General features: G+C 35.6%; 1 pseudogene; it reads left to right on the top strand.

Moving 5' to 3' along the window:
- Positions 1-10,662: 10,662 nt before the first annotated feature.
- On the top strand, positions 10,663-15,552 carry LOC118642049 (annotated as a pseudogene).
- Positions 15,553-15,802: the final 250 nt, after the last annotated feature.

Here is a 15,802-nt window from a genome sequence, read left to right on the forward strand (position 1 = left end):
AGGAACCAGCTGTTAGTTTCATTAATTTTTTTTCTACTATTTTTCTATTTTATTTTTTCCACTCTGATTTTTATTATTTCCTTCTTTCAGCTTACTTTGAGTTTTGTTCCTCTTATTCTAATTTCTTTAGGTGTAAATTGGATTGTTTATTTGGGTTGTTCCTGCTTCTTGAGGAAGACCTGTATAGCTATCCACTTTCTTCTCATAATTGCTTTTGCTGCATCCTATAAATTTTGTAAGGTGGTGTATGTATTTTTATTTGTCAATGCAGTTTTTTATTTCCTTTTTGATTCATTGGTTGTTTAGAAGCATGTTTTCTAATCTCCATGTATTAGTGATTTTTCCAGTTTTTAATTTTTTTCTGTAGTTTCTAGCTGTATGCCAATGTTATTAAATTTATTGAGGCTTGTTTTGTAGCCTAGTATGTAATCTATCCTGAAAAATGTTCCATTTGCACTTAAGAAAAAGGTATAACCTGCAGTTTTGGGATGAAAAGGTCAGTAATGTGTTATCTAATGTGCATTTAAGGCAATTATTTCCTTATTCATTTTCTGTCTTAATAATTTATCCATTGAAGTAAGTGAAGTATTAAAAGTCCCCAACTATTATAGTATTACTGTTAATTTCTGCCTTTACATCCATTAACATTTGCTTTATATACTTAGGTGCTCCTATATTGGGTGCATAGATATTTATAATTATTATATCCTCTTTCTGGATTGACCCTTTTAAAATTATGTAATGTCTTTGTCTCTTTTTACAGCCTTTGTTTTGAAGTCTATTGTGTCTGATATGAGTACTGCTCCTCCAGCTTTGTTTTCATTTCCATTTGCTTGGAATATCTTTCTCCATCCCTTTACTTTCAGTCTGTGTATATTTCTAACTGAAGTGAGTCTCTTGTAAACAGCATATTGATGGGTCTAGTTTTTATGCATTCTGCCACCCAATGTCTTTTGATTGGGGCATTTAGTCCATTTACATTTAAGGTAGTTATTGATAGCTGTGTGCTTATTGCCATTTTGTTAGTTCTTTTGTTGTTCTTAGCTGTTTCTTTTTGTTTTGATCTATTTTCTTTTGATTTGTTGATTTTCTTTAGTCTTTTGATTGGATCCCCTTCTCTTCATTTTTTGTGTAGTTTTTGTATGATTGGATCCCCTTCTCTTCATTTTTTGTGTAGTTTTTGTTTACCAAGAGGTTCCTCTATCTATATCTATATCTATCTATATCTATATCTATATCTATATCTATATCTATATCATCTATATCTATATCTATATATCGATATATCTATATCATCATCTATATCATCATCTATATCATCTATATCTATATCTATCTATATATCTATATCTATATCTATATCTATATCTATATCTATGTACCTGTATCTGTATCTGTATTTATATCTATATCTATATCTATAATCTATCTATCATCTATCTATCTATAGCAATTTATTTTTAAGCTGATAGGCATTGAAGTTCAATAGCATTCTAAAGTACTACATTTTTAATTCCTCATACCCTCCTTATGTTTTATATTTTTTATTTTCTGTATCTCCTGATTATTTATTGTAGTTATAGTTAATTTTGTTTCTATTGTCTTTTTTTAAAAATTAATCTTCACCTGAGGATATTTTTCCATTGATTTTGAGAGAGAGAGAGAAAGAGAGAGAGAGAGAGATGTGAGAAAGACACATTGATTAATTGCCTCCTGCAGGACCCCAACCAGGCCGAGGATCAAACCTGCAACCCAAGTATGTGCCCTTAACTGGGAATTGAGCCCACAACCCTTCAGTCTACAAGCCGACACTGTAACTGCTGCGCCAAACTGGCCAGGGCATTGCTATTGTTGTTAAACCTGTCTATTAACTATTTAGGTGGTTGATTCATTGATTATTATATATTTTTTACCAGTAAGATGTTTTTTCTTTCCTGTATTTTATTTATTTATAGTTATGGCCTTTTCTATTTTTCATAAAGAAGACCCATTATCATGTCCTGTAAAGCTGGTTTAATGGTGGTCAACTCCTTTAGTTTTTGCTTGTCTAAGAAATTCTTTATTTCTCCTTCAATTCTAAATGATAACCTTGCTGGGTAAAGTATTCTAGGTTGTAGATTCCTTTCTTTGAGCACTTTAAATATTTCCTGCCACTCCCTTTGCTTCTGAGAAATCAGCTGATAGCCCTATGTGGTTTCCCTTGTAGTGACTTGTTTTTTCATTTGTTGCCTTTAAGATTGACTCTTTATCCTTAACTTCTGCCATTTTAATTAGAATATGACTTGGTGTGAATGTCTTTGGGTTCATCTTGTTCGGAACTCTTTATGTTCCCATACCTGAATGTCTGTTTCCTTCCCTAGATTAGGAAAGTTTTCAGATGTTATTTCTTCAAATATTCTTTCTGTGTCTCTTCTACTTCTGTAATCCTTATAATGCAAATGTTAAGGAACTTGATGTTATCCCTAAGATCTCTTATACCATCCTTATATTTTTGAAATTCTCTTTTTAAAAAAATTATTTTCTTTACTGATTTTTATTTTTTTCTTTATTGGTTTTAGAGAGAGAGGAAGGGAAAGGAAGAGATAGAACATCGATGAGAGAGAACATCAATTGGCCACCTCCTTCCTGCATGCCCCCCACTGGCAATCGGGCCCATGACCTGCACATGTTCTCTGACCTGGAATTGAACTGGTGACCTCTTGGTGCATGGGTTGACGCTCAACCACTGAGCCACACTGGCTGGGCTGAAATTCTCTTTTTGTTTTGCCTTCTGAACAGGTGATTTCCACTATTCTGTCCTCCAGGTAGTCAATTTATTCTTCTGTATTAACTAATCTATTGTCCATTCCTTCTAACGTATTTTTCATTTCCGCTATTGTATTCTTCATCCCTGATTGAGCTTTTTTTGTACATTTTCTCTTTGTTTAAGTATTCTCTGAGCTCCTGTATTGTATTTTCCACTTTGTTGAGCATCCTTGTAACTATTTTTTTGAATTCTTTATCAAGCAAATTACTTATCTCCATTTCGTTAAGGTTTTTCTCTGGAGTTTTTTCTTGTTCCTTCATTGGAGTATATTCTTTTGTCTCACTTTCTGTGCTTGCTTCTTTGCTTTTCTAATCTGGGTAGGGTTGCCTGATGCAATGGGGCTGCACCGTGCACCCTTGGAATGCCATGTTGTTTAAACTGTCTGTTCACCTAGCTGGGTCTAAGTGGGGTTGGTTCCAGAACTTAGTTCTCAAGCCCCCACCAGCTCCGCCCTCTCTTTCTGGGGCAGCCCTGCATGCATACAACTCAGCACTTTGCTTTTTCTGCTCCCTTTCTGGGCAGCACAGCTCCTTGGTACTCAGCCAAGGTCCTCTCACTCCACAGGCAGCTGTGTGTGCCTGCCCTGTTGCTTAAATTTTCTGCAGTCAAAGCAGGGTTTTGGCAGGGTCTCTATAAATGCCTGAATCTCAAAACCCTGCTACTTCCTCCCTTTCTTCCACTGAGGCAGCCTGACGTGCATGCACACTGCTGCACTTTGGTAGCTCTAAAGTCAGCCTGAGGCAGGGGCAGGCTCTCCTGTACCAGTACATGAATAGCAACACCCCTTTCACTCAGCACAGGTCTACCCTGCTGTGTGACCTGTTACTTTATTTGCATGCAGAAACATAAGGTCTGGGCAGGACTGCTCTGTCTGCTTGCCACACTCTGACCCTTGTCCAGGTGGAGCAGTGTTACTCCCTTGCACAGTCAACATTTTATAGTTGTGGACTTTGCTGTGGCAGAGCAGGAGTTCCCACATTGGGTGGGCCAAGCAATATAGTACCCCACTCCCTCTGCACAGGACAGCCCGATGTATGGGCACCACAAAATCCCTCCAACTCCACACTTTTCTCCACTGCCCATTCCCACTTGTGCATGCAGTATTGCCCAATTATCTCCAGATTTTCTCTAGACCAGGCAGCCCTGCAAGTGGGTGCTAAAGTATTTTGTCAATTCTTCACTCCTTCTAGGAGGAAGAGCCCCATTTGAGCACACAGGAACACCCTTCTCTCTCCACACTTTCTCTGGCATTGCTACCCCACAGATGGCTGCTGCAGCAGTCTGTTGGCTCTGAACTCTTTTCTTGCGTGGGAGCCCCTTGTGTGTGCAACCCAGGGGGACCAAGAAATAACACCTGCTGCACCTGGCGGATAAATCTCTAGATGAAGGGGCCCCTTGTGTGTACACAATGGCACTATCCTGTTTATGCTAGATCTGTCTCCAGTTGGGGTGTCTGAGGACATGCTACAGTGTCCTGCAGATTGGCCAGAGAATGTGGACAACGCTCCCACCTACTATCCACCTTCAGGGGAAACTAAACAATGGCACTCACTGGTTCCTCTGGCCTTTGGTTGTTTCCTCAGCTCCCATAGAGCTCTTGTGGTTCAGTAACCATCTCTTTGCAGTCACTGTTTCTGGCTTGTTGTGCAGAAGCTGTTCAGTTTGTTCACAGAAGGATTCGCTCTAAATATAGGTGTACATTCTGTGTGTTTTTATGAGAATTTGAGCTCAGCATCCATCTACAGCCACCATCTTGCCAAAACTCCCCAGGTTCATTTTGATATGAAGTTTTGTTTTCATTCATCTCAAAATATCTTCTAATTCATTTACCTCCAGGTATTTTCTAATTTACCATGTAATTTTTTTTAATTTAACTATTATTTATGAGTTTATGTTCATTAATTTCCACCTATTTGTCAATGTCCTAAAATTCCTTCTGCTATTGAATATTTTAATTACATTGCATTTGGAAACACACTTTGTGTGATGTTAAATTTTTTTAATTTATTGAGGCTTTTATGGCCTAGCAAAGGTCTCTTCTGTAGAGTATTGTATACATACCTGAGGAAAATGTGTATTTTGTTGTTGTTGGATGACATGTTCTTTACATATTTCTTATTTCTATTTGATTTATAGTAATTTCAAATCTTTAATTTATTTATTAATCTTCTGCCTATTTTTTATTCCTATTATTGAAAGTGGAGCTATTGAAGAGTTTAATAATACTTGTTCAATTTTCTATTTTCTATTCAATTATTAGTTTTTGTTTTATATATTTTGGAGCTCTGTGTTTAAGTGTCTAATTTGAAATTAATTATAATAAAAACATAAGGTATGCTAATTTGTATGTAATGAAGTTAAAGAAGTGCTCAAAAGGTACTGTATTGATTAAAAATATCAAGCTATTGTATTAATAAAAATGCAGGGACTCTTTAGTTTGATTTAGGATATTTGTTCCCAAAATGTTAGCTGAACAAACTACAGATTTGTTATTATTTTTTTACTGTATCTAGATATTGTAAATGAGTTTGTGGTTTTGAAATCACACCCAACTGCCCAGCTGTTATGGCTCAGTGGTTATGTGTTGACCCATACACCAAGAGGTTGCTGGTTCAATTCCCTGTCAGGGCCCATGCCTAGGTTGTAGGCCCAATCCTCAGTGAGGGGTATGCAGGAGACAGCCAATTAGTGTTCTCTCTCATTAATGTTTCTATCTCTCCTTCTCCCTTCTTCTCTCTCTAAAAATCAGTAAAGAATAAATAAATAAATAAATAAATAATAAAATCATCTCCAACTAATAAGTTTTCAAATTTTTCAGTTAAGTTAGCTTTATAAAACACAGGTTATTCAGACACTATTTACAGTGATATTTTTATTACTTTTTAGTCTCTCATGATTTTTAACATGCTTATTTAAACTTGTTTGCACATAGTCCACAATTGTGTTTATCATACTCAAACAAGTGGGTCTACACATACTTGTGAAGTCAAATTACTGTATTAACACAGGTTTCTTCCATTGCTGAAGTATATTTGTCTCTTTTAAAGGTGTATTAATGATAAGGAACTATAAAAAATACATACAAGTCTTAATAAAAATCACTTTGACAAGATAATTTGCATTAGTTATATATAACTGAAGAGCAAATTATTTTGAAAACAATGACATCTAATAAAACCAAGAGAAAGTCAATTCGTAAAATTGAGACTGTGTACTATGTAAATTAAACAGAAAACAATGATGAAGTAACTGTGACAAAACAGATCAAAGCACTTAACCTAGAATGAGTTTTTGCATGTGTGAAAGGAGAAGAATAAGTATATATGCTAGCCACATAAAACTGTCAGCTTGAAAATGCACTGTTTGCATGGCCAATCACTTGGAGAGCATTATTCTGTGACATACTAAATTTAAAAACTATCTCTTATGGCTTTTAAAATATGACAAACAAAACATTCAATAATCTTTGTTTTGTTTTTGTGGGAATTTCAATGAAAGAAAACTATAATAAAATTCATACAAATTTAATCCTGATTTAAACAGCTATATAATGTTATTTTTCATACATTGTAAAGTTATGCTAAATAATCAAATCTAATCTTATTTATGGTTTGAGACTACAAACAGTATCTATTTCTATGTAAAATTTAGCAGTGGTAGAAATTAATTCAAGTATTGCTCCAAAGTTCTTCAATTTATTTACATATAGCCAGTTAAGAACACACAATTGAAATGAGTAAAATGAGTCATATTTCCACATTCCTTTTTGTTTCCCAAGTTTTGTGTGCTCAGATAATTTTCACAAGCAAACTATATAGCAAATGTTAATCTCACTTTAATCAATTAAATTTAATATTTCTTAATTTATAGGACTTTAAACTAGTTTTTAGAACAATTAAATCTTTGAAAATTTCATCAACTGTAGCATAAAATATTGGACACAGAATATTTTGTTTTCATAGTATATCACTTAGTTTGGATAAACATTTTGAAAATGAACAGCCTAAATATATGAAATGGATAAAAAAGAATCGAATAGGAAAACCTCTGAAAAAAATGGTAAATATTGTGGTCTACTGACCATGTGAATTACACTTTAGCAGTTTACCAGAGATGTGTCAAAGATTCATATTGTGCTGAAATTTTATTTTTGTCTTAATTGTATAAACCAAAGTGCTCTCTGCATGTGAATAACTCTGTGGTTTGTTTTTGATAACCAAATTCACTTGTAACTTTAAAAATTAACTCTATATACAACTAGAAGATACTGTTTCTTAACCAGGTACAGAGAAGTACTGCTTATTATTACTCCTTTTTTCCCCTCCATACATTGGTGAAACCTGGGAATAATAGTCAGCAGTTAGAGTAGCTTTATGATTGCCGTATATATGATCTTGTACTGAGATTGGGGGACAAGATCATACTCAGATCCATATTCCACAGTTTAAGATGCTCATTTTCAGGTTTGATTATAAATTTTGTAGACAGTATGATTTGACATGCATGTTTTATTGAACATTTCCTTAGTAATTAACCTCCTTTTTCCCAATGATTTGTGGTGTTTAGGGGAAACACTTTCAGAGAACAATTTGTGGTAAATGCCTTTCCGCGGGTAAAATCCCACTGAGAAGTGCTCTAGCTAACTTGCTCTGGGTTGCGTTCCAACTTAGTTTAAGGGACTTTAGGGGACACACTCCTGCTGATTCCACTGTTCTTTCCTGTCTTCCTTTTTTTTTGTAATCTTGACCCAAAAACTATTTTAAGTGATGTCTGATTTGGCTTCCTGTGGTTTTCAAATGTTCACTGACAAAGGATTATTGAAAGAATGTGTGACTCTCCCTTTCTTTTCTTGAATTCAGAGTTTCTGATGTTCATATTAATGTGAAAGGGTCATCCACAAAGAGACAAAGAATACTAATGTTGTGAAGCTTCTCAGCTCTTCTCCTTTATCACAGCTGGGACACTCCAAACCATTGGGATCAAGAAACTTCTATTACCTCCTCAAAAAATCAGCATCTATGTCATCATTGGCCTGTAGGTTGTGAGGGTTATTCTTAAACTATTCCTCTCTCTGTATAGTTCATCAATTGAAAGCTATAGGAACGTGGAATTTTAGGGTTAAAGGGCACCTTAAAAGTCAAATAGCCCAACCCCTTTACTTTATAACATTAAGAAATTGACGCCCATAATGAGTAAGTTATTTGTCCGTGGGTATGGGCAACGATACAGAAATGGATGAGAAGGTAGTATCTCTGACTATAACAAGGGAACTCACACTGCACTCTTATTACTACTGTGTTTTTCCTTGTTTCCTTAGCCTACCTACTTTATCAAACCTTGCCCAAATCCTCGGGAATCTCCTGATAGAATAAAAGAGTTGAAGAGATTACAGGCTTTAACATTAAGGACTCACTAGTGTTTTAAGTTACAGGAAGCCTAAATATGTCAAAATTATTTGTATTTCTAAACATATATTTGATTGCCAATCTAGTTTCATGTCAAGCAAAAGCTGTCATGACTTTTATCCAGAATGTTAGTGGCTTTTATCAAAAACAATAATAAGGTCTTTGTAGAAAATAAATTAAGGTCTTTGGTAGATGACTGTAGGAATAGTGAATATGAACTTTCAGTGAAGGGTATCTATCACAATTGGATTCATAATCAATACAGTCTATCAAATGAGTTTAGACTGGAAAAGCACACTCAGAACTACAAAAAAAAAAAAATTAAGATCTTCAATTACATAGTTCTTTAAGGTGTAGGTTAACTTAAAAACTAAATGACTCAGCATGAGTCATATAGTAATGCCTCTTGGTAAATTATACTTTAATGAGGACTTCTATGTTACGCTTGTAAAAGTAACTCAATAAATTTCTTTCCCTTGGAGTAATAGCACATTTTAACTGAAGCGAGACTAGAAGTAGAAGGATCATAGGCCTTACTTGTGGTGATATGACACAAATGTATCTATTCCAACAAAGAGGGAAGGATAAGAATCTTCTGTTCATTTTGAGATAGACTAGAACAGAGTCAGAGAACCAAAGAGGAAGGCAGAACAATGAACTATTTTCCTAAGTATGTTCAAAGGGATGCAAATGCCTTTTGAGATGTCTGGTCCAAACTTCCTCTGAATGAAGAAACATTCATTGATTCTGGTTTCAATGCTTTCCATGAAGGTGAATCTACTTTTTATGAGGTTGTCTCTTTAATTCTTAGCTAGGATTTTTTTTAAATTAAATTTATTGGGGCGACATCTGTTAATAAGATTATATAGGTTTCGAGTATGTGTTTCTCTGATACATCATCTCTATATTGCATTGTGTGCCCGGCACTCAAATTCAAACCATCTCCTGTCACCATGGATTTGGCCCCTATACCCTTTTCTGCCCCCACCCTCTTCACCCTGGTAGCCACCATCCTGTTGTCTGTGCCTGTGAGTTTCAGTTTTGTGTCCCACATATGAGTAAAATAGTTTTCCACAAATCTGCATTCTTCTATCTACTTTGAACGTATACTTTTCATCTTTTATAAATTTAGGTTAAATTCTCCAAAGAACATTTGCAGCATTAAGGACAATTTCCATTTATCTGTGAAAATGAATGAAACTGATAATACTTACAGATAAAAAAGACATTTTTATTATTACTAAAGAGTATGTATTTGTAGCACCACTTTTATTTATTCCTTCTGTTCATTTCTGAATTTTCATGCATTTGATAGTTTATGAAACTAAGTTCTTAAAAGAGAAGCAGATAAAATAGCATATTCACATTATCAAATTATGTTTTCATTTTAACTGATATGGTCATAGTGAAAAGAACATTTTTGTTGATTATCTTGGCTTCCATGAAGAATTCTGAAGAATTGTATTTCTTGAAACTACAAAATTATTGCATACCAGAGATTGTTTCATGTGAAATACAATACTTTTAAATTTTTTATATTAAAAAATGTTTGATTTTGTGTATTTGGTTTTCAAATTTGTTTACTATACAATAATTCAATATTTAAAAATTTGTTATTTTAGCCCTGGCCAGTTTGGCTCAGTGGTTGGAGCATCGGCCCAAGTACCAAAGAGTTGCAGGTTCGATCCAGTCAAGGGCAGGGAGTCATACGGGAGGCAACCAGCCAATGTGACTTTCTCACATTGATGTTCCTCTCACTCTCTCTCTCTCCCTCCCACTCTGTCTGACAATAAATGGAAAAATATATCCTCGAGTGAGGATTTTTAAAAAAATTGTTATTTCAATAGTGGTTTAAAATGCAAGGGCAATTAACTGAGTATTCTAGGCCACATGCCTGTCTATGGAATGTCATGTTCAACTTCTGAAATGTGTGTGAAGGGGCAGGAAGTCATATGGATGATATTAATACTTTGATCAATTTGGAACTTCTCTGTGAAACATGATGGCCAGTTCAGGTCTCCAAGCTTTTCTCCTCATCATTGACACTCTTTGAAATTAAAGGTCAAACACTTGAATACCAACATCTGGGTGCTCAAGCAAGTAGTAATAAGATTGGAAGCAATGTTCTCAAGTAAACTAGCTCAGGACCATCTGAGTCTACGAGTTCTCATAGCCAGGTAGAAGACAACTGTCCTAAATCTGAAATCTACTAGCCGTTATGGTTCATAAACTTTAAATAAATAAGAATCCCCTGGGGTGCTTATTTAAAAAGCAAAATCCCTTACCCCTTTCAGAGGCCACATCTTAGGTGTGAGGCCTGTGCAGTAGCACGGGGACCCATACTCAGGAAGGTCTCCACATTTGGTTTGTTTTGCTTCACCATCTTGAAATTCTTAACCATTTTATTTTGAACTAATGTTTTGTCAGTGAAGTTCAGCGGGGCAGTTGAGCATGCGCATTAGCAAAGGAGCTGTATGTAACACGTTTGCCCACTGTTTTGCCACGTCACTCACAGCATTTGTGATGCTCCGTGATCACAGAACTCTTGAGGACCTCGGTGCTTGGGCATTCAGCAGACTCAAAGTGAATGCAAGGTGAGCATGTTACATCTGCGACCAAGTGAGCAGAGAAATAACCCTGAGTAGTGTTTAAAGAAGGCAGTGGCATTCGAAGAAACACGAACAACTGGGTGGTGGGGGAGAGATAAACCACAGAACTTATATGCATGTATGCATGAACAATGGATATGGACAACAAAGCTGGGGACAGGGTGGGGAGGGAGGGGGAGAGGGCAATCAGTGGGGAAAAAAGGAGAAACATCTGTGGCAAAAATAAATTAATTAATTAAAAAAGAAAGAAAGAAATGAACGACCAAAGAACCCCATCATATAATTTATTACTTTTGTTACTTTCCTGTATTGGCCAATCTCTTATGCTAATAATGATGGCATGGAAGGAAACGGAAAGATATGACAACCCATAGTCTCTTTCCTTTTAGTACTTTCTTACTCATCAATAAGTAGAAAGAGCTGGTAGAATGTGTGCATAATAGGAGGTAAAATAACAACTGAGTCAGTTTTGTGGAACATTTGTTTTTCAAGTAAGAAGTAAATATTTAAGCGTGTATTGACTAAAATTATAAATTGTGTAAGTTCAGTAATTCCATATCCATGTTAAATGCTCTTAATATTTTCATTTTAAACTGGCATTACACAATATAAAAATGAACATACATTCATGTTAATAATTTAAAATTTTAACTTTACTTGAGCAAAATAGCAAACGGTAAACATGACGACAAGGTAAGGGAGAAGGTGCACAGCACAAAGGAGAAGGCTTTTCAGTTTACACCTTAATGGTATGTTTCTTTCCTTCTTTTTAAACAAAGGCACACACATTTTCATTTTGCAGTAGGCACTGAAAATTGTTGTTTTTTCTATTTAAATTTTATTTTTTATCACAATGGACATTTAATATTATTTTGTATTAGTTTCAGGTGCAGAGCATAGTGGTTAGACAATCATGTACTTTACGAAGTGTCCCCCGAATATTTCCAGTACCCAACTGGCACCATCCATAGTTATTACACGGTTACTGGCTATATTCCATATGCTCTACTTTACATCCCCACTACTGTTTTGCAACTGCCAATTTGTACTTAATCCCCTCATCCATTTTACTCAGTCCTCCAACCCCTCTTCCCTCTGACAACCCTCAGTCTGTTCTCTATATCTATAAGCCTATTTCAGTTTTGGCTATTTGTTTATTTTGTTCTTCAGATTCTACATATGAATGAATCACATGTTATTTGTCTTTTTCTGACTGACTAATTTCACTTAGCATAATACCCTCTAGGTCCATCTATGCTGTTTGAATAGGTGTAGGGAGAGACTGGACATCTATGTCTTTAAACCTATAACACTCATTTGATTTCTGTAAAATATACCCTTGTATAATTATTTATGTTTACATGGATACAACTCTGATCATATAATATTGCAAGAATCAAGGTAAGACATATGAAATACTTGAGGTGTCTTACAGTTTTATTTATTAATGACATTATGAAGAGATGCCTGATAATACTCTGAATAGCAGTGAATAAAATAATTTTTACAATAATATTAAATTTTAAAAGTACTGTAGTTTATTGTGACTACCACAACATATTTTGTATAGTGTACATTAATGTTATAGTGCTAAAACTGAAGTTATTTCCATCTAAAAATTGAACATAAAACATTTCTCCCAATTATTTATAATTAAAATAAATTATTGAATGTGTAAATATTGGTTCATGTTTTACACTAAGATTTTTTTGGAAGAAATTTAGTGGCACACATGTTTTTCTAAGTGAAATCTTATAAGTAAATTCACTATTTTAAACCATTATTGGCAGAACTGTAATCTTGAAAGAAAGAGCATTCAGCCCATCTTTCTGCTGACAGACAGTAGGGCACAATTTGAGAAGAAAAAGGTGTTGAGTTTACAAATAATGTAATCATTGAATGGTCAGCACCCCCCTCCCCCCACCATCCTCTATCTGAGATTTAAAATGCACATGCTACCCTTCAATTTAAGTTAAATTAAATGTATAAATTAAATTGAATTATGTAAATATTAACTTTTAAATTAGGCTAAAATGCCTTGGAAATACTGGGGAAAAGATTCTGATCATTGCTAGGATATTAAGATGTTAAAGCCTTTTTTAAACAGGCCAGCTAATTTTTAGAAAATGACTATTTAAATAAATGAAATAAATAAATCAAAAACCACCTGAGTCACCTGTGCGGATGAATGTCAGTTTTATTCCATTACTTATAAAACAAGTGCACAAAACAAGAGGTTATTTAGTTTGGAGGTCTGCCATCTAATCTTTACAGAATGAAATCCCTAAGGATAGACTCTTACAAATGGGAATGTGTGAAGTTATTCATAAATTCAGCAGCCCTTTTTTAAAATGTCTGGGAAAGTGTTTTATACATGAATGCTCCATAGGGTATAATCATTGAATACTTATTGAAGATTACATATGGGCTTCAGTCCTGTGAAAAGGTGATCTGAGTAATAACAGATTGATGGATATGAAAGGCTCAAGTACTTCTAGTATTCTAGGCCAATTATCTGTGAACTAAGGAGTACTTCGACGATAGTTCATAATGAGTCATTTAGAGCTGTTACAGTCAGTTAGGTTAAAATCCCTGTTTAAATATTGGCCTACATATGGTTAGTCAAGGCAGATGAAAGCAAGTTTGTGCCTACAAGCCTGCTGTCAGTTAATAGCCCCAAACAGTAGACCCCAGTCGGTTTCTACAGTCCTGAGAAAACGGTGCCATTTGATTTGGGAATGTATTCATGGAAACATAACTTGGAGCAAATGTACCCTACCTTTCCTAAATCTTTAATTGCATAGGTTTTCTCTCTTTAACCAAGACTGCAGTTTCTATAGTTATACTTGGATCAGGAGAATCAACTGGTTTTAAAGTTGTGATGTGATTTTGTGAAGTTACCTGACATCCACAGGCTGTCGTTTCTTCTGTATGTAGAGTGTGACTAAATCACACCACAGAAGGTTTCTGAGGAGCAGTTTATGCAAATGAAATGTTTCCCATATCTCATGCTCCATAATAATAACAATCATTGGAGCTTAAAATAAGAAACTGGGATAAGGAAAATTTTACATTCTGATCATTGACTACATATTTCTTATTGTATATCAACACAGGTTATTTGAAGAAAGTGTGTGTGTGTGTGTGTGTGTTACTGTTTCTGTGATATATGCATCCCTTATTTGTGCTAAACATCTACAAAGTCTTATAGAGCCAATTTGTTGGAAAAGCTTGACATGGCATTTTGTGAAGACAATGGAAGATAAAGTTCATGGAGGGGGGGCGGAATTGGTCATGAATATTTGAGATGATATGAAGTAATTGAAAACATTGACAAATCCATTACTGTGCTCCCCGTCCTGTGAAGGGGAGCTAGATAGTCGTACAAAATGCTGCCTTGCACCTGCAATTCCATTACTATTAAAAATGAAGGTACTGCCCTTGCCAACAATGGACAAACACTTTTTTCCTTGCTTAATAGGAATCAGATATTAGACTGTGATGTCCATGCCTATTTCAGACAAAGTAAAATTTCAGTAGTTCTCATTGTTTGTTCTCTTACCTCCTTCTGGATCACTACCTCTGTCCATGCATGTCATCATGAGAGTGAGTTTACATGTTGATTACAAGTACCTGCCCACATAGGCATATGCAAGGTATTCAGTTCAGATACTTCATTAAAGAAAATGATTATTAAAATGGTTTTACTGCTGTCCTTTAAAAAAGTCTAGAATGACAGTCAAAATAGTCTAATGATAAAAATGATCTAATTATAGTTCAATTTGATACACTACCTTTGCAACCTTAATACTCCCAAACACATCTCTGATCATTACTTTAAAAGTCAACAAAAATTTCCAATATTAGAAATTGCTTAGAACTGCCAACAGGCTCTTTCGAGAAAAGTATCATGCTTCTTGTGATGGCAGCTCATCTTTCAGAGATTCCTGTCTACCAAGCAGAGATGGAAGAGGAGGGTAGAAAACACACAGCCACCTGGGTAGCTCCCAAGACAGAAGGTAAAATTACAGAGTTGCTGTCTCCAAATTCAGTTAATCAAGTTACCGGTCTGGTTCCTGTGAACGCCATCTACTTCAAAAGAAACTGGGATAGTGAGTTTGAGAAACAGCGGACCAAGTTAAAACTATTTAAAGTCAGCAAGAATGAGGAGAAACCTGTGTAAATGATGTTCAAGAAATCTACCTTTAATATGACCTACCCAGGAGAAATAGTCACAAAATTCTGTTGCTGCCTCATGTCCGCAAAAAGCTGAATATGGTCCTCATGCTTCCTGATGAAAATGTCAGTTAGGAAACAGTGGGGAAAAAAGAACTTACTTATGAGAAATCCACAGAATGGACAAGGCCAGATATGACGGATGAAGAGGTGGAAGCGTTCCTCCCTAGATTTAAATGGAGGGGATTGCGACATGGAGACTGTCCTTGCTCTCTGGGCATGACTGATGCCTTTGAGTGGGACAGGGCAGAAGTTTTTGGAATGTCATCTGAGGGAGAACTGCTTCTGTCCAAGGTCATGCACAAGTCCTTTGTGGAGGTCAACGAGGAAGGCATGGAGGCTGCAGCCGCTACTGCCAGCATCATATGCAAAGATCACCCCCAGATTCTGCACTGACCAGCGCTTCCTTTTCCTTACTCAGCACAGCAAAACCATTGGTATTCTGTTTGGTGGCCGAGCCTCCTCCCCTTCAGGAAAAGGTCAGCACTGCCTGTAGCCCTTTTCCTGTCTCCTACTGACCCACTTTTCCTCGGACACGTCACAGTGTGCCTGAAATCAAAGTACACTTTGGTGACAATCCATAAATACAGGGCCTAATTTTGAAGGACAAAAAGAAAGAAATGTTTTACACACTCCCCACACTCCGTCTTAACCTCTGCTCTTTGTCTTCTGTCACATACTCATTCCATCATTATTAAAAACAACTTTTGATCAAAGATGAGCTGTTCATAAACACATTTTCTTCC

Source organism: Molossus molossus, unplaced genomic scaffold (genome assembly GCF_014108415.1).
Source record: "Molossus molossus isolate mMolMol1 unplaced genomic scaffold, mMolMol1.p scaffold_m16_p_3, whole genome shotgun sequence".
NCBI lineage: Eukaryota > Metazoa > Chordata > Mammalia > Chiroptera > Molossidae > Molossus > Molossus molossus.